At 51.2% G+C, this 19,585-nt stretch overlaps 2 protein-coding genes across 3 annotated transcripts in view; one reads left to right on the forward strand and one right to left on the reverse strand.

Annotated features, from left to right (window-relative positions):
* LOC142559732 (sodium-dependent glucose transporter 1A-like) overlaps positions 1–19,585 on the reverse strand; it is a 253,170-nt gene that overhangs the window by 144,445 nt on the left and 89,140 nt on the right. The window contains exon 6 of one of the 2 annotated variants that reach the window (XM_075671321.1): positions 9,307–9,500. The exons of the other annotated variant lie outside the window; for it this stretch is intronic. The gene's annotated coding sequence lies outside the window, so the exon portion shown is untranslated. The remainder of the gene's footprint in view (positions 1–9,306; positions 9,501–19,585) is intronic. 2 annotated transcript variants of the gene reach the window in all.
* LOC142559852 (BBSome complex member BBS2-like) overlaps positions 1–19,585 on the forward strand; it is a 220,939-nt gene that overhangs the window by 101,140 nt on the left and 100,214 nt on the right. The window lies entirely within an intron of this gene.

Genomic DNA, 19,585 nt, shown 5'->3' on the forward strand with positions numbered 1-19,585 from the left:
CTTAGCGTGCGTGCTCTCTCTTCGAAGGTATCAAAGAGAGGTCGCAAAGAATTAAATCCTTCTAGAGAGCTCAGCAGGTCTACAACAGTTGAAATGTCTAGGCCTGGTTTCTGAAGTGCTACGCTCGTTTTTTCAAAGCGCTCCAAGATTTCACTCCAGAAAATCGCCATGAATGCAGCCTCTAGTTTTGTCATTTTCTTGAAGAGAGAGTGCGCTTCGTTTCTTGTGTCACCGTTTTCTTCCTCGTTCTTTGATATAGCTTCAAGGCAACACAAGACTGCATTGAAATTTTTCAGAATGGCCTTACATGATTCAGCGTGTCTTGACCATCTGGTCTCAGAGAGATTTTTCAAAACAAGCTGCTGGCCAGTTCCGCCCATGCTGTCCAAAAGATACCTTCATCGCTTAGGTGAGGTAGCAAAGAACACATACAGTCTCTGAATTACAGTGAAACATTTGACTGCCTCAAGGCAACTGTCAACGCTACACGTGCCAAGTTCAGTGAATGACCAGCACACGAACGACCAGAACGAATTGGCAGTAGACTGCCAATTCGTTCAGGTGTTTGATTTGCGCTTGCAGTCCTTTGTATTTTCCTGACATATTACTCCCATTATCATAAGCTTGGCCCCTACAATCATCAATTGAGCTGCCATTGGTCGTCAAGAGGGACATCCCGGAATCGAAAAGACACAAGCCGATATGCGATTCAATTGGAACAAACCCAAGAAAGCGTTCGTACACTTTCCCATTTAAATAGTATCGTAAAACAACTTACAGCTGATCAACGTGAGTAAGGTCTGGAGTCGAATCAACAATTAAAGAGAAATATTTTGCGCGTTTCCCTTTGTCAACGAGACGTTCCTTGACAGCCTTTGCCATATGCTCGATAAATTCACCACAAATGGTTTTTGACAGATACGATGGGTGACCTTTTCCTTTGTTCCCGTGGCGTTTGACGTGCTACTCTAGAAAGTGATCAAACTTGGCAATGGTCTCAAGCACTCCCATATAATTGCCATTTCTCGGTGAACCGAAGATCTCACTGCCCCTAAACGCTAGGTTGCGCTCAGCTAGAAGCTTAACTACAACGCGCGCTTCAACACCTCTGTCCAGTAAGCGGTCTCAGTGACAAGACGCTTAACCAGCTTCTTGTCAATTGTGCTGCTCGAGTTAGAGCGGGCGAGCCATGCTGCCACGTAGTTCCGGTGCTCGACGCTATTTTCATGTGCGCAAACCTTTTCTTCTGCTCTTTTCCTATCAGAAAAGCCGTGCGTGGTTAAAGCACTGGGGTTGGTTGAAATCGAAAATAGCTTGCACATGAACAGTAAACGGAACCTTTGGGCTCCGAGTACATTAACCAGTGTCGCTCGTACGCCTCCGCATTTACAGCTTTTCGCACGAAAATAGGTGATATGTAGCGTTTCTGAGTTTTGTATTGCCTTTCAGAAGATGGAAAGCTTTCTGCCCTATTTTGAAAATACAATGGCCCTTTCTCAAGGCATACACTCCGAAAGCTGTCACTAATAACGTCCGGCCACTTGGCAGGGTCACTTCGGAGAATCTCGCAACGTACCTCTTGCTGCGGGGGTGTTTATACTTCTCTGTTGCCGCAACGAGAAGCCGTCTCATTCGTCCTCTCGAGGCCCACTTTGTGGGTGGGAACACGATAATTTGAAGCCAAACTAACAGGAAACAAGTGAGTCGGTTCTTGGAGTGTTGTTTCCTGGCGCTCGTCAGTAGAAGGAGGCTCATCGGGGAGGTTTAGCACCTGTTGATCAGCAGTAGTAGAAATCGGGTGTGGCGGACCGGACACCTGGAGCTCTGTGGCAGGGGCCCCGCCGAGTAGCATAGACGTTACTGACTCAGGAACAGGACAGGGCTCGGTTAGCGTCGGTTGCTCAGAAATGTGGACGACTGAGGTTGGCACCGTTTTCACAGGATCCAGACAACCAAGATGAGTCAAACCTTGCTTCTTGCCAGGAAACCGCGGTGATGGAGTTGGCAAGTCTTCCACAGAAGCACAGTCGGTACTATTGGGAGTTTGACACGGATGGGTAGAGCGATCATACTACTCCGCGGAAGCTGCATTCAGTAGGTATTTTGTCATCTTTGGTAGCATCCTTTCACGCTCTTTTCTTTCTAACTTCGCCTTTCGTTTAGACGCACCACTTTGATGCTTCCGACCGAGTATTTTCTAATGAATGGATGCTAATTATTCACCGGGCACTTCGTCAGTCCGACGCGACCGCAGGTGTCCAACGGTGGCCGTCCCCATGACTGGCGCATGCTGCCTGGATGGTTCTTGGCTGGCCGACAGAGGTGCGTCCCCTGGGAGCTCCTCAGCAAGCGGGCGTATGCAAGCTTAACCGGCGGCTCAGGGCTGAATCGCAGCCCGCGATCAACTTCCTTTCATAGACGCGTGCCGCGTCTGTCTGTTACTAGCCCCACGCAGGCGTTCACATAGCATAGAATTCCTTGTACAAATTCCCTCCATCTCCGTACAAACTCACTCCTTCTCTCGTTCCGGCCTCGTCCTCCTATTGGCTAGGAGCAATCGTCTGTTCTGGGAGGTTCTAGATTTTTCTTTCGCCCCGTCGATGCCGAGCGCGAGAACGAAGGGGAGAGGGCGACTCCTAGCGCGGGCGAAGTAACGCGCCCTCTGTCGCCTCTGAGTCATCTTTTTCTACTTCTTTCTGGAAAGTTCGGTGGCCAGTCTAACCTACTTTTTCCGTCGAAGGCACGCCAGGGTGCACAGCCACTAGGCAGGAATGGGCCCTGAGACAGGCCTTTGTGTCCAGCTCTTCAACTTCCCCCTTCGCTCTTCCACAACCCTAGCCCGAACAGTGAACATTCCATGCCCCACGGCACGGGGACAAAAGCACCCGTGTGACGTCTTCTTTCCTTTCCTGCCTAGACTCTGCCATCAGACTCATCATCATCATCTGCTATCGGACTCATCCTCACCCGCCCAAATTACCGTCACGGTAAAGAAAAGTCGAATGGGAGGCACTGTTGGGTATTGCAACACGTCCTTTCTATGAGAAGGACAGCGGCCTAACTATATGGGAGGTGGAGGGTGGCGTGGTGACGAGGGGCAAGGGAGATTTAGGTACTCATCCCACATTACATGTCTTAGGTGTTTCCCCCTTGCCCCTCCTCTCCAGACAGCACTGGACAGACGGACTGACAGGAAACCACGAAAACTCTTCCAAGCAAACGCACCTCGCATCCTAAGAAAGAGGGCCTCGCCGGGATGGCGGGGGATTCCTGTTTTTGCAGCTCGACAAGCTCTCCCCAAATTGTCAGGCTAAACGCATGCTGTTACATTAGGCGGGGGGCCCCATCTGCTCGTTCTGGTTTTCTCACTTCATACATGCCGCTCGAAGTTCCGTTGCCCATGGTTCCATATACTAAGCAGGTTAGAATAAATGGGCCCCCTTCTCCTACTGTCCGAGCTGAGGCCCTGGGCTGCAGCCCCTCTAGCCCTCCCCCCCCCCTCCCCCGTTTAATCCAGCGCTGGTTTCGCGGAAAGGTTGGTGCGCGTTGGCATTCCCACCTCTTTGGTAGCTGTCATTATGCATTCCGTTAAATTGCACTGGCGCCACGTGATCTGCTCAGCTCGGACTTGGCCCTGCCTGCAGGAAAAGTGCTCTGCTGGCAACAGCAGTGCACCTCCGCTCGTCTGTGCAGTGCAAGCACGTTATTGTGAAAAATCAAAGCTGCTGCATCTCCCTACTTACAGGGCCGGTTAACGAATTCAAGGACCAGATGTGCGTGAGAAAATTCAAACGTTTCCTGCGGTAAGCGGCCAGCACCAACGGTGACAAGTTTTCACCAAGATATCTTTTGCCGTTAGTGAGCTGCGCCTAACCCTCGCTGAAATCTGTAGAGTTGCGCGAACTTCGAGAGTTTCAATAACGAAATCGAACAGTGGCCTATTCTACTCAGGGCTCGAATAGAATTGTCAGTATTTGCACACTCAAATATTTTTCGAGTATTGCCCAACGTCAATTCTGCACGACCATACATAGAATTGAATAAATGAAAAAAAAATTTCGTGTGCGTGCGTGTGTGTACGCCGGTCTACGTAGATGTCTTGCGTAATGGCACACAATACTGTCTCTCTGAAATTCATGACCTATGAACCGGTTTTATGCGAACTCTCTGTTTATGTAAACGGCTTGACCAAGCTCCAGGCGTTGTTCGTCCACTGCTGAACAAGCCTCCATCTTCCCTTATTTCTCTTGTTTGTAATGTTATATTTGTGCTTAAAATAAATCGAATTTCAGATTTCCCAGTGTCATGAAATCAAAATGCTAACGTTGTGCATGTTATGAACATAACAAATACTTTTTTCATATTAAGGGTGAAGCAAGCTGTTTATTATTCGAAAAGTATTCGATATTCGATTCGATCTAAAAAGTTAACGATTCACATATCCTTAGTCAAACACAGTCCACAAGCAACAAATCATTTTTAGACGGCACGAAAAAAATGTACAGCGCCGAAATATTTAATCCGCAGGGCCAAATTTCACAAAGGTTTTTATTTTGTAAAAAAAAAAGCTCAGTGCCCTTCCACTCTGTGAAGAAGGATGACCAGCGAAGCTGTGTATGTGGGCCCCTTAATGGCGAACTGCATCTGCGCCGCGGGTAGGCCCGCCATCGCACTATCTTCGGGATCGGCCCACGTATGGGGAGTGCTTAACGCCTGCTCCACCTCCGCTGCGGGTCGTGCCGGTATTGCACTAGCTTCGGGATCGGCCCAGGTATGGGGAGTGCTTAACGTCTGCTCCACCTCCGCTGCGGGTCGGGCCGGTATTGCATTAGCTTCGGGATCGGCCCAGGTATGGGGAGTGCTTAACGTCTGCTCCACCTCCGCTGCAGGTCGGGCCGGTATTGCACTAGCTTCGGGATCGGCCCAGGTATGGGGAGTGCTTAACGTCTGCTCCACCTCCGCTGCGGGTCGGGCCGGTATTGCATTAGCTTCGGGATCGGCCCAGGTATGGGGAGTGCTTAACGCCTGCTCCACCTCCGCTGCGGGTCGTGCCGGTATTGCACTAGCTTCGGGATCGGCCCAGGTATGGGGAGTGCTTAACGTCTGCTCCACCTCCGCTGCGGGTCGTGCCGGTATTGCACTAGCTTCGGGATCGGCCCAGGTATGGGGAGTGCTTAACGCCTGCTCCACCTCCGCTGCGGGTCGGGCCGGTATTGCACTAGCTTCGGGATCGGCCCAGGTATGGGGAGTGCTTAACGTCTGCTCCACCTCCGCTGCGGGTCGGGCCGGTATTGCACTAGCTTCGGGATCGGCCCAGGTATGGGGAGTGCTTAACGTCTGCTCCACCTCCGCTGCGGGTCGTGCCGGTATTGCACTAGCTTCGGGATCGGCCCAGGTATGGGGAGTGCTTAACGTCTGCTCCACCTCCGCTGCGGGTCGGGCCGGTATTGCATTAGCTTCGGGATCGGCCCAGGTATGGGGAGTGCTTAACGCCTGCTCCACCTCCGCTGCGGGTCGTGCCGGTATTGCACTAGCTTCGGGATCGGCCCAGGTATGGGGAGTGCTTAACGTCTGCTCCACCTCCGCTGCGGGTCGTGCCGGTATTGCACTAGCTTCGGGATCGGCCCAGGTATGGGGAGTGCTTAACGCCTGCTCCACCTCCGCTGCGGGTCGGGCCGGTATTGCACTAGCTTCGGGATCGGCCCAGGTATGGGGAGTGCTTAACGTCTGCTCCACCTCCGCTGCGGGTCGGGCCGGTATTGCACGAGCTTCGGGATCGGCCCAGGTATGGGGAGTGCTTAACGTCTGCTCCACCTCCGCTGCGGGTCGGGCCGGTATTGCACTAGCTTCGGGATCGGCCCAGGTATGGGGAGTGCTTAACGTCTGCTCCACCTCCGCTGCGGGTCGGGCCGGTATTGCACTAGCTTCGGGATCGGCCCAGGTATGGGGAGTGCTTAACGTCTGCTCCACCTCCGCTGCGGGTCGGGCCGGTATTGCACTAGCTTCGGGATCGGCCCAGGTATGGGGAGTGCTTAACGCCTGCTCCACCTCCGCTGCGGGTCGGGCCGGTATTGCACTAGCTTCGGGATCGGCCCAGGTATGGGGAGTGCTTAACGCCTGCTCCACCTCCGCTGCGGGTCGGGCCGGCATTTCACTAGCTTCGGGATCGGCCCAGGTATGGGGAGTGCTTAACGTCTGCTCCACCTCCGCTGCGGGTCGGGCCGGTATTGCACTAGCTTCGGGATCGGCCCAGGTATGGGGAGTGCTTAACGTCTGCTCCACCTCCGCTGCGGGTCGGGCCGGTATTGCACTAGCTTCGGGATCGGCCCAGGTATGGGGAGTGCTTAACGCCTGCTCCACCTCCGCTGCGGGTCGGGCCGGTATTGCACTAGCTTCGGGATCGGCCCAGGTATGGGGAGTGCTTAACGCCTGCTCCACCTCCGCTGCGGGTCGTGCCGGTATTGCACTAGCTTCGGGATCGGCCCAGGTATGGGGAGTGCTTAACGTCTGCTCCACCTCCGCTGCGGGTCGTGCCGGTATTGCACTAGCTTCGGGATCGGCCCAGGTATGGGGAGTGCTTAACGTCTGCTCCACCTCCGCTGCGGGTCGGGCCGGTATTGCACTAGCTTCGGGATCGGCCCAGGTATGGGGAGTGCTTAACGCCTGCTCCACCTCCGCTGCGGGTCGTGCCGGTATTGCACTAGCTTCGGGATCGGCCCAGGTATGGGGAGTGCTTAACGCCTGCTCCACCTCCGCTGCGGGTCGTGCCGGTATTGCACTAGCTTCGGGATCGGCCCAGGTATGGGGAGTGCTTAACGCCTGCTCCACCTCCGCTGCGGGTCGTGCCGGTATTGCACTAGCTTCGGGATCGGCCCAGGTATGGGGAGTGCTTAACGTCTGCTCCACCTCCGCTGCGGGTCGGGCCGGTATTGCACTAGCTTCGGGATCGGCCCAGGTATGGGGAGTGCTTAACGCCTGCTCCACCTCCGCTGCGGGTCGTGCCGGTATTGCACTAGCTTCGGGATCGGCCCAGGTATGGGGAGTGCTTAACGTCTGCTCCACCTCCGCTGCGGGTCGTGCCGGTATTGCACTAGCTTCGGGATCGGCCCAGGTATGGGGAGTGCTTAACGCCTGCTCCACCTCCGCTGCGGGTCGGGCCGGTATTGCACTAGCTTCGGGATCGGCCCAGGTATGGGGAGTGCTTAACGTCTGCTCCACCTCCGCTGCGGGTCGGGCCGGTATTGCACTAGCTTCGGGATCGGCCCAGGTATGGGGAGTGCTTAACGCCTGCTCCACCTCCGCTGCGGGTCGGGCCGGTATTGCACTAGCTTCGGGATCGGCCCAGGTATGGGGAGTGCTTAACGTCTGCTCCACCTCCGCTGCGGGTCGGGCCGGTATTGCACTAGCTTCGGGATCGGCCCAGGTATGGGGAGTGCTTAACGCCTGCTCCACCTCCGCTGCGGGTCGGGCCGGTATTGCACTAGCTTCGGGATCGGCCCAGGTATGGGGAGTGCTTAACGTCTGCTCCACCTCCGCTGCGGGTCGTGCCGGTATTGCACTAGCTTCGGGATCGGCCCAGGTATGGGGAGTGCTTAACGCCTGCTCCACCTCCGCTGCGGGTCGGGCCGGCATTTCACTATCTCCGGGATTGGCCCACGTATCGGGAGTTTTTTGCTTACCACGCCAACAACACAAAAATTCTCTTGGACAGTAGAGCTATACAGCTTAGCTGTAAAAGTGTATTTTCTAATTAGCCGCCCTCGTTCGCTGATGATGTAATCGCCAAGGATTGGCCAACGCCAATCTGGTCCCCTAATTTTCTTAATTTTTATTAATGATCTACCCAAATGCGTCATCTCGAATTCGATTATTCGCAGATGATTGTGTTATGTATCGTAATATTAGTAATGACGCTGACCGATTTTCCTTACAAACTGATCTTGATGCGATGATCGCTTGGTGCTCCTCGTGGTTAATGTCTTTCAATACGTCTAAAACCAAGCTAATGTCATTTACCAACAATTCCACTCGACTTCCTACCACCTACTTTCTCAATAATGCTAGAGTAGAACTTGCGCCAACTTACAAGTATCTTGGCCTTCATCTTTAGTCTGACTTGGCATTACCAATTAACACCGTCTTAGCATCAGCTAACCGAGCACTCGGTCTTCTTAAGCGTAACCTCAAGAACGCACCTTCACACTTAAACTTGCTTATATCACGCTGATCCGCCCAAAAATTGAATATGCTTCTGCCATATGGGATCCTGATCAAGCATACATAATCAATAACATTGATTCTTTGCAAAACCGTGCTGTTCGCTTCATCTTTTGCGATTATTCACGCTTCACCAACGTCACATCGTTAAAACGACGTGCCGAGTTGGAATCACTATCACGTCGACGCCAGTTTGCTCGCCTAACCTTATTTCATAAACTTTATCACCATTCCACGCTTTACGATGACTTCTTTTCACCACCCCCTGCAGTTTGCCCGCGCCGTGACCACGCTAACAAAGTAAAACGCATAATGTGCCGCTCATCGCTCTGCGCAAAATCATTTATTCCTCGCACAATAATAGAATGGAATAACCTACTATCACGCATAGCTACTGAAGTTAACTTACCATCTTTCCAAACCTTGTTGCAAGAAAACTGTTAGTGGTAGCAGATTAGTTATTACATATAGTTACATGCACATATTAACATATTATGCAAAATGTTCTTGTGTTTTCATGACTAAGTGCATATACCCCTTCTTTATATCTATTTATTTTATGTTCCTTATGTGTGTGTGTGGGGGGGTGTTTATTTCATGTAGTTTTATTTCTTGTGTATATTTCATTTTTGTGCCCACCCCCCCCTATGTTATACCCTCGCGTGAGGGCCCTTGGGGGTAATATAAATAAATAAACGCCAGTCCTTACGTGATCCGCTCACAGCGTCTGTCCGGCCGCGCAGCTTTTTCTCGCTAGTTCCCCGATGTGTGCTGCTCGTCGGCCGTGCGCGTTGTGCACGCAGGCCAGCTGCGTCATCAATGCGACAGCGATCGAGCAACGGCTGGCCTCTGACGTCACTCGCGTCCGTCGTGCACTGCCAAGGCACCGCTTTGTTGAAAGCGGACGCGTTGACCATGTGGCCACGGATATGCCGTACAATTTCAGCTTGCAATGCCTAATTTGTGCCGGCTACGGTGCGGCTTTTCGCGTTGCACCTGAATTACCTCTTTCGATATTTCCAATCCGCGCCGCCAGCGTAACTGTGCTGCACGCAACTAAGCTTGGCGAACAGCCAGCATGCGTCTCACCTGCCCTCCTCTGGTGTATGGTAGCGCACGCCGGCGAAAGCCTTGTTCCGCGCGTCGCTACCCATGGCTCGTCACTCGCTCGCAGCGGCGCGCGACTCTCCACCGCTCCGGGAACAAATATGGCCACGTGGTGACGCCGGGCCATGGGCCAGGCGGGTCCCGACGCGAGCGCCGCCTGTAGTGGAACAGGACATCTGCGAGTCCCCGCAGAAACACAGTGATAACAACACATGCGTGTAGAAAGCGGTACGAAATAAGACAACCGTGTCTCAAGTGGGGACCTTTGGTCGCAGCAGCACGGTGTCTTTCGAAACAGCTTGACAAGCAGCTCACACAGTATGCTGCCGGAAAAGCAGAAGTTGTTCCAGGAGAAATCGCGGAATCGTTTACACAGAGCAAAAGCGGTGACGTTGGAAAAGTGTACCAAACAATAAGACTCGTTGAGGAAAAGTTTGATTTTTTGCTTTTGTGGTTGTACGAAGAATAAAAAAAATTACGCGGGTCCCACGCACTGTGGGAACCTATGTAAGCGAAGCTTTCTGTGTTGTTTGCTTTGATTGACGCTAATTAGCGGCGATGTTGACGGCGAGCGCTTAATTTATTCAACGTTTAGTTAAACACGAGAGTGGTAAGTTGCAAAACGTTATCTTGCGAGCACCACTGCTATTTGTATGTGCGGTTCACAGAGCACACAGGCGGAGGTGTTTGCTTGAGTTCTTGGTGTGCGCCATACTTCATAACTTCTGAGAGAGTTGAGCATACTCATTCCCTCGCATTGCACATCGCATCGTGGCAGAAGTATTAAACTTTAATAGGGATTGCGGGGCTGTGCGTGCCAAAACTACAATCAGATTATGAGGCACGCCGTAGTGGCGGACTCCGGACTAATTTTGACACCGCGGTGTTCTTAGGCGTGTCCCTTAAGTGCACGAGCGTTTTTTTTTTTTTTTTTTTTGTGCTCCCGTCGAAATGCGGCTGCCGTGGTCGAGATCAAACCCGCGACTTTGAGCAATGCCATAGCCGCAGAGTTGCCGCTGCGGGCATAGAAGTGCTGATGTATGACAGTGATATCGCTGACGCCAGACATGGACGACGAACGTTTATTGAACAGTACGCAGCAATATATATAGGCCCGAGAGGCGTCATAACGCAGCACGGAATCATCGTTCTTTCAAGACCGTGATGACGTCACAACACAGCGTCGCGCTATCACATTTCTTTCCCCCCCACAGGCTCTACTTAAAAGTTATCGTGTCTGAACCGATCCGGTTGCTTGCGCAAACTAGTGCTTCTACGAAGGATTGGTTCTTCCCTTATAGGTGGCGTTGGCTCTGACGCTTGCAGCTGCCCTGGTCTTTGCTGTGGTGCCAAGTCTGTACTAACAGAGGTCGGCACTACGTCATCCACTAGAGGAGGTTGAAGAGTTGTCGGACTCTGTCCTTCTGGTACTCGAGCTGATCGAGCCCTTTCGTTAGGTAACGGACCACTGAGTAGAGGCCGACAATTTGACGGTTCTGTTGCAACTGGTCGCTCTGGGGCTGCCGCTGGATCAGCATGGTTTGGGCGTAGATGGTCGGCGTCGGTAAATCGAATATGCCTGCGCACTTCCACAACGTATGTCACAGCTTGTTGAGCCACACCTGCCTCCCAAGAGGAATGTTCCGCTTCACGTACACGCGATCACCTTCGCGAAACACACGATCAGCACCACGCGACACATCACGCTTGTTGTTCATGTCAGCTTGCTTTTGCCGCATGTCACCGACAAAGCTGGGCTTGAGCAAAGAAAGCTTCGTGCGCGGTTGACGCCTAAGAAACAACTGTGCCGGTGTTTCCCCGTCAAACTGCTTGGTGTACTTCTGTAGGCGATAAGAAAATTATCCACACACTCCTGAAGCGATCGCACGCGAGTCACATCACGCTCCATGACTGCCTTTAACAGCGCCCGTTTTCGCACCATTGGACGCGGGGTGATATGGCGGGGCACGGACATGCTTCACACCATTGCGCTCTAAGAAGTCCGAGAATTCAACAGGCTTGAACTGAGGCCCGTTGTCACAGACTAACGTTTCAGGCAGCCCGTAGGCTGCAGAGACATTTCTTAGTCTGTCAACCGTCTTCGTGGTAGACGTTGAGGACATCGGCCAAACTGCCACCCATTTAGAAAAAGAATCAACTAAAACAAGGAACATGTGAGAATTGTTGCATGCAAAATCAACGTGAACTCGTGTCCAACACTTCGATGGGTAGCTCCACGGATGGAGCGGCACGGGTTGGGCAGCTGGTTGGACTGTCTGGCAGATTTTGCATTTCCTGACGTACATCTCGATGGTTTGATCCAGACCCGGCCACCATACAAAGCTTCTGGCTAGCATTTTCATGTGAGTGCTGCCAGGGTGCTCATCATGAAGCAAGTCTAACACGCGTTCTCTGAACGCAGCACGGAATCATGGTTCTTTCAAGAACGCGATGACGTCACAACACAGCGTCGCGCTATCACAGACAGCTTCCGTAATGTCACCTAGACCCCACGGTGTGATTTAATGCAGCTTTGCTTCCGCACGCACAGGGTAAGTTGACCGCTCGACAAATTTGCGTGGTGTTTATTTTTAAGAAATGACAGAAAAGCACCGTAACGTACTTTGAACTTAAATTTAACTTGTTTGCCCGCAACCGCTGTTGCGTCTGTCGTAGTAAAGCCCAAAGCAGTAGCATTTCCTTGCCTTCTCACGTCACCTTTACCATATAATGATAATAATAATAATAATAATAATAATAATAATAATAATAATAATAACTTTATTTGCATCCAAAAAACACGATGCCGGAGGCCTACAGAAAAAGCTGTCGCATTGCAGCTTGACAAGGCCGCAGGCCCCCGCACTGGCAACTTCACGTAGCAGTCAGCAAATTATGTAATATATATGAGTTATAATCAGCACTGACTGAAATCCATGCATACAAAAAGATAAAACTCATTCCATATTCAGACATCGTCATACAAATTACAGGTTATGAAGTACAAACATTCAGCTTTCAAGACAATGTTTATCCATACAAGAACGCCACCAGAGACCAGCGCACACAAAATACACCGCAGAAAGCGCAGATAACTCCGCAGTGAAAGTGCAGCAAAATTATACACTAACTATGCTATTCTTGTTTCCCTTTTTGTTTTCTTCTTCTACGCACTAAAGTATTTTCGAAGGTCCGCAAAAGTAATTTTGTCGGGCTCTATATTTTGTTTCTGTAGTGTATTCAATAAGCTTGGCAGCCGGTTTTTTAATAACTTCCCCTTCCTCGTCCTTCTTGTAGGGTAAGTGCAAGCGAAGAGTGGCGAGGCTGTTATTCACTCGCTTCGCATCTGCCTCGGTTCTATCCATTAAATGTCTCCTCTCTACCATTTCATCTAGCTTCCCTCTGGACTTGCACGTTAGTAGAAAGGTAAGCGCTGCTGCAATGCTTATGCGGGGGGGGGGGGTGACGGATAATTACAGCCCCCAACAGGCTAACGTGGCGACGCCTAAGGGAGCTCCAGAGGGCACTGTGTACATTCCACGCGGTGCAAAGGTCCAAACGAGTTTCTCGCGTCGCCTTTCCTCTCTGCCGCGTTCCTGTCATGTATACACACGCTCTGAAGCACCCCCTCGAAGCGGTGTGCCAGACAGCAGCATAAGCGCGAAAGCCGAAGGAAGAGGAAAAGAAAGCTTCGCTTAAAAAAAAAGAGTGTGTCGAGAACTGTGTTAACCGCACCGTATACAGTCTGCCGACACCTTGATCAACAGGGAGAGAGGTGGGCGCGATACTACCAACTCATTAATGAGTTGCCTCAAATGTTCACGCGGCTAGTCCCCGAAGCGCTACTCTTCGCCCGACACGTGAAGGTTTTTCTGACGCGGCCGATCGGCCTCGCACCTCACATTTTGAGTGGCGTCGGATTTCGCGAACTGTATATGGTCGGTGTACACCGCCCAGTAGCGTAGAACTGCAGAAGCTCGCCACCCCTGCTGTGCAAGCTTTTAGTGTAAAGTTTATTACAATAAGATATTTTAAACCGCACTGCGTTACATTTTATAAATTTAGCCCTGCCCTTGACATTCACTTTTTTTTGAAAAGTTTACACCCTTTTGGTTGTATCGTGTCCCACAACACGAAAGCGTTATCAGCGTGACACAGCATTCTCGACAGGAGAGTAGCGAGCGCAGCGTTTTCAAGAAAGGAAACGCAAGCAATGCAGATGATAATTGTCGTTGTGGAACAAATATACACCTCAAAGGGTGCAACTGTTTAAGAGTGAGTTCAGAGAGAGAGAGAGAGTGTGTGTGTGTGAACGGTTCACTTGGCATCATGTGATTGGTCAGAATTGTGCTTGCGCCAGCTGCTGTAAAAGACAGCGGGGCGCGCACCGCAAGCTATGAAGACGTCACCCACCTGTCAATAATTTTCAAAGCGAACCTACCGTCGGCTCAAAGCGGAACCGGCGAAGAGGTAGTTCGCTTTGCTGTGGCTTGGCTGTTGGCTTCCGACTATGGCCGCGCGCACCATCCGCGCTGCCCCGGAGACAACGCTACACCCGCGTGGGCGTCGCGGGCGCTTGCGTTGGTGGCTATCGCTTGGTGGCTATCGCTCGCTGGCGTTGCTCTTTCGGTGTCGACGACGGCTAGAGGTGCGATACGCGTTTGATGAGGTGGCGGAAAATTATTTGCACTGCCACTGTCGGCTTTCTAGGCAGACCTTTAGCTAGCTACGCTACGAACCGGAGGAGACTCGGGTACGAGCGCCCCAGCGGCCGTTCCGCGGAGGAATTGCGCGCTGCGGTACCTGGCCACTGGCCTGCAGGTCCATCGGAAGCGAATCATTATTCGGAATGGACTAGATATCTGTGGCCGACACTGTCCACGAAGTTGCTCTCGCAATTACTGTGTTAGCTGGTAGATGGGCTGAGTCAGGTTTCCTGTGACTGCGGCTGTCAAAGCCAATGCCAAGGAAATATTTGCACGAATTCCTCGTGCTCTCGCCAGCGTCCAGCTCGCAGATGGTCATTCGGTAGCCAGAAGGGTTCCAACCAGGCAGCTCCAGAACTTCCCTTATTCGGCCAATAAGACTGTGGAGTCAGAGTATGGAGATCTCTTATATATGGATGCCGTGTTTTTTTTTGCTCTATTTCGGTAGCGCCGCACTTTCATTCTCAATTTCACAGTGTATACAGCGCGTGCCGTCAGCACCACGCTCTTCGATTCTACTTCGCGCAGGCAATGCAGGGCCCGAATACTGCAATGTTTGATTTCACGTTCCATTGTTCTTATCACGCGACGCGCCGACAGGCATATCGCAGCGGTGAGAGAAGCACAGCTGCGTGCGAGTCATGTTCGAACACGTGACGAAGGGCGAGAGTTTGACACGGGCAAAGATGGCCCTACAGGAGCCACTTCACGGCTCTCCTGCACTCGCCACTTAGGAAGTGGAAGCAGACGACATGGCGCTGCCAACTCATTTACGCTTATACGACACGGCCTGTCAGCTGAGAATTTAAAAAAATTAACAAACTGCTTGAAGCATTGCGTAAACGGCCGGCACCACGCGTCTATACTTTAAAACTTGCAAGATAATATTTAACTTATATTTAATAAGCAAGAAGGAACGTTGCAAAAACAACAATGTGGTGCTCTTTCCTTAGCGCGCACCCAGTGCTCGCTAAGGAATTCCGCGGGTGGTCCGAATTAACCCGAGGTTTCCCACTACGTGTCGTGCCTCCTAATCCTATGGTGATTCTGTCACGTAAAACATCAGCATCTAATTTTATTTTTTTTAAACCTTGTGCCCTTCTTGGACTGTAGCGCGCAGTACGACGACGCGCACTCGAGAGGTGGCGCCCCCTTCTTCCTTTTTCCAACTTTCCAAGCAACGACGAGGTTGTATTTGAAGAAAAAAAAGAGCATGAGAGAGACCCAGGTGGAAAAGGAGCTCGTGCTGACAAATTTCAACTGGAAGAAAGCCGAAGAGAAAATGCCTAAGTGGCACAGCCACAGGGCTAGACGAGATTCCCGTTAGGCTGATTAAGGAACTAGGACCAAAAAGTAAGGAAGCTCTGGTGAAAGCAGTGGAAAAAACTTTAAAAGATAGACGAATACCAGATAGTTGGCGACAAAGTAGGATGAATTTATAAAGGGGAAGAAAGATCGAATTCACTCGTATAGACCGTTGATCATTACATCGGTAATAAACAGGCTAGCCACGCAGGCAATCAAATTAAAGCTTCAAGCATGGGCAGAGAATAATGGCATTTTGGGAGAACTTCAGAATGGCTTCGGAATAGGTAGGCGTTTAGATGATAACTTATTTGTTCTTACTGAGTGTACTGAAATTTCAAAAGTAGAAAGCAGACCGTTATATGTGGCCTTTTTAGACATTACAGGAGCCTATGACAACGTCGAACGCAACATTTTGTTGGATATTCTGGAAGGGGAAGGCTTAGGTGACGATTGTCTACAGATTTTGAGAGAGATTTACCTAGAAAATACCGTTTGCGTTGAATGGGAATGGATGAGGAGCGAGGAAAAAGTTCATATCAACAAGGGACTGAGGCAGGGGTGCCCTTTATCCCCACTGCTGTTTATGATGTACATGGTGAGGATGATGTACATGGTGAGGATGGATGGATGGAAGCAATATCGGTTTTAATCTCTCATACAAAAAGGTGGTGTACAGTAGTAGAGCAGCAGCTTCCAGGTTTATCTTATGCGGACGATATTGTGTTGCTAGCTAACAAGCAAAGTGATTTGCAACGTCTGGCTAATATCTGTGGACACGAAGGCAACAATTTAGGTTTGAAATTTAGCATTAGAAAATCAGGTGTTATGGTATTCAATGAAAACAGGGAACACACAGTGGCGATACAGGGCCAGGAAATACCTCGGGTAACAGAATATAAATACCTTGGTATATGGATAAATGAAGGCAATAGATATATGGAAACACAGGAAAAAACAATAACAGTGAAGGGGAAGAGAAATGCAGCCATAATGAAGCACAGAGCGCTATGGGGATACAGTAGGTACGAGGTCCTCCGAGGTATGTGGAAAGGTGTAATGGTTCCAGGACTTACTTTTGGAAATGCGATTGCTTGCTTGAAATCAGAGGCACAATCAGGACTCGATGGGAACCAAAGGTCAGTGGGACGCCTCGCATTGGGCGCTCACGGGAAGACTACAAACGAAGCTGTGCAGGGTGATATTGGCTGGACTTGTTTTGAAGTCAGGGAAGCTCAGAGTAAAATTGATTATGAAGAACGACTGAGGAATATGGAAGAAAGTAAATGGGCTGGGAGAGTGTTCAGGTATCTGTACAGGAAAAACATTGATTCACAGTGGAGGAAAAGAATTAGGAAGCTTACCAGTAAGTATACGGCTTGTAGGGTGGGAAACACAGCAACAAGGAACTTCAAGCTGAAAGTCAGAAATGCTGAAATAATCTCATGGGTGGCGGCAATGCAAAAGAAACCGGCCTTGAGTAACTACTAAAGAGAAAAAAACGAAATCAGGAAAGAAACAATGTGTGATAACTCAAACGGAAGCTCATTACAAACTTCAAGAATATTGTTAACGAATTTGTTTGTAATAATCACCACTCCTCTCTGTAATGCCCCCGGGCCTTGAGAGTATGACAATAAATAAATTACTCTTCGAAGCGCGATCGGGATGCCTTTGAACACGCACCTATAAAGCGAGATATAAGAAGGAAAAAGAAGCATTTGTTGCTGCGGTAAAGCTAGGGAAACGATGAAGCATGTTTTATTAGAATGTGAAGACATCTGCCCAGCGTTCAATTTAGGCACCACTGGCTCCTTGAAGCATTTGGGTTCAACGAGATCAGGGGAAAAGTAAACGTGTCCACAATAGAAATTAGTAAGAGGCGATTGGAAGATTTGTGGAAGTAGGGAAATGACAGAAAACGGAGACGTACAAACACGTACAAAAGCAAAGTTCGCAATAGGTGGTCAGAAAATTTGGTTGTGGGAGTTCATAGTCGTTTTTCTTTATTTCTTTTTTTAACCTGTAGGTAGGACATTAGGCAGTATAATAGCAAGAGCTTGGTGGCGCAACCCACCGCCCCGTTCCAAAGGGTACGCTCATAACATCCATCCATCCATCCATCCATCCGTCCATCCATCCATCCATCCATCCATCCATCCATCTATCCATCCATCCATCTATCCAGCGTTCGATTTAGGCACCACTGGCCTCGTTGAAGCCCTTGGGTTCAGCGAGAGAAGTGGAAAATCAGAGTCTCTAACTATATTACCTAGAGGGAAATCTGGCGCTGCTGCGCTGTGGTATGCATGGATGTATAGCTGGATGAATGGCTGGATCAATAACTTCTTTTAGGTCCGTCGGTGCCCGCGATTAGTGCGCAGCGGGCCGCTCCCACGTCGGGACAGAGAGGCCATGCCCCTCCGCCGCGTCGCGGGCCCGATGGGCAGCCCAGAGCTGTGCTTCAAGGTCCGAGCTGCTTAGAGCTCGGTCCTACTCTTCCTTGGTGGTCCTAGCCCCCGGCACCATGGGGCAGCCCCCAGAGCACGTGAGCAAGGCTAGCTATATCCTTACAGTAGCGACACGTATTGTGAGGGTGCACGTCGGGAAAGATTTTGTGCAGGAAGGCCGGGCACGTGTAGGTGCCCGTCTGAAGCCGCCTGTACGTGACTTCTTGTGCTTTATTGAGTGCTTTGTGCAGTAGCGGCATGGTTCTCTTGACTAGCTTATAATGCTGGGTGAGATCGTTGTAAGTGATAAGGGGGTCGCGCTCGCTCTCCCATCCTGCCGAGAGGGAGTCCGGGCTCGCACGGTGAGTTAGGTCTCGTGCGGCCTCGTGTGTCATCTCGTTGAGGTTAGGCAGCGGCCCCTCCAATGGTCCCATGTGTGCCGGGAACCAAGTGCTGTAGTGTGGGGTGAGGTGATGAGTACGAATTATTCTGCCGACGGTCGGGTATATGCTCCCTGTCCCGAAGGACAGAACTGCCATCTTGGAGTCGAAGTATAGCAAGCTTTTATTATCTTCTAGGAGTGCAAGGCTGATGGCCGCCTGCTCGGCCACCTCAGGACTATCAGTGCGGACCGTGCACGCGTTGATGACCGTGCCATCTTTGTTGACCACCGCTTCTACATAGGCTCGTCTGCCAGGATATTTGGCTGCGTCCATAAAGCAGCATGCTTTTACGAAGGCGGCTGCATGTCGGAGAGTGCTTTGGCTCGAGCAAGTCTTCTGTCGATGTTGTGCTCTGGGTTCACATTCCTGGGCAGAGGGGCTGCCCCGATCTTTATCTTTTGGTCGGGTGTTAGCCCGTGGCTGTTACTGTCGATCTCTCTAGGCGCGACATCGATTTCTCGTAGGATCCACCTGCCCGCAGGTGTGCCGGACAGCCTGGTGATCTGTGCCCGTTCCTGTGCCTCCGCAATCTCGCTCAGCGTGCTGTACATGCCTAATGCGTCCATTGCCTCCGCGCTCGTGTGCATGGGTAGATCCACGGCTCTCTTGGCGACCTTACGCAGGAGCGTTTCAAACTTGTCTCTCACCACTTTGGACCAACTGTGCATGGCCGCGATGTACACGAAGTGACTGATTACGAAGGCCTGTGCCAGGCTAAGCAGGTTGTCCTCCTTGAGCCCGTGATGCCGGTTGGCCACTCGTCTCAGTAGGCGTGTGGCGTTCTCGGCCCTCGTGGTGAGCTTAGCGACAGCAATGGTGTTCGAGCCATTCGCCTCTATTGCCATGTCCAACATCTTGATGTGACCGACCACCGGAATCGTGTTGCCTGCAGCGGTGTACAGGCGGACGCATGGGCAGGCGCCTGTGTCCCGTCCCTTCGGTTTGGGCCCTCGTCTCTGGTCTATATAGCAGCAGCTCAGACTTGCTCGATGAGCACCGCAGGCCTGTTGGTTTGAGGTACTCTTCAGCGGCTCGGATCGCATTTTGTAAAGTGTGCTCTATTTGTCCCTCGCTCCCCTTTGCCCCCCCCCACATGGTCACGTCATCTGCATAGATGGTATGTTGGAGGTTCTCGATGCGAGTCAGTTGCCTAGACTATTATGGTCAGGTTGAAGAGGTAGATGATATCACCGAGCTCTGCAGGGTACCCCTGTCGACCAGTACGACTGGCTCCGACTGCAGGGACCCGACTTGTAGCAAGGCCTGCCTTCCCCTCAGGAAGTCACGGATGCAGTCATGGAGATGTTGACCAAGTCCGAGTTTTGAGATTTGTTGTAGAATGAAGGAGTGCCGTATG

This window comes from Dermacentor variabilis, chromosome 10 (genome assembly GCF_050947875.1).
Source record: "Dermacentor variabilis isolate Ectoservices chromosome 10, ASM5094787v1, whole genome shotgun sequence".
Classification (NCBI taxonomy): domain Eukaryota; kingdom Metazoa; phylum Arthropoda; class Arachnida; order Ixodida; family Ixodidae; genus Dermacentor; species Dermacentor variabilis.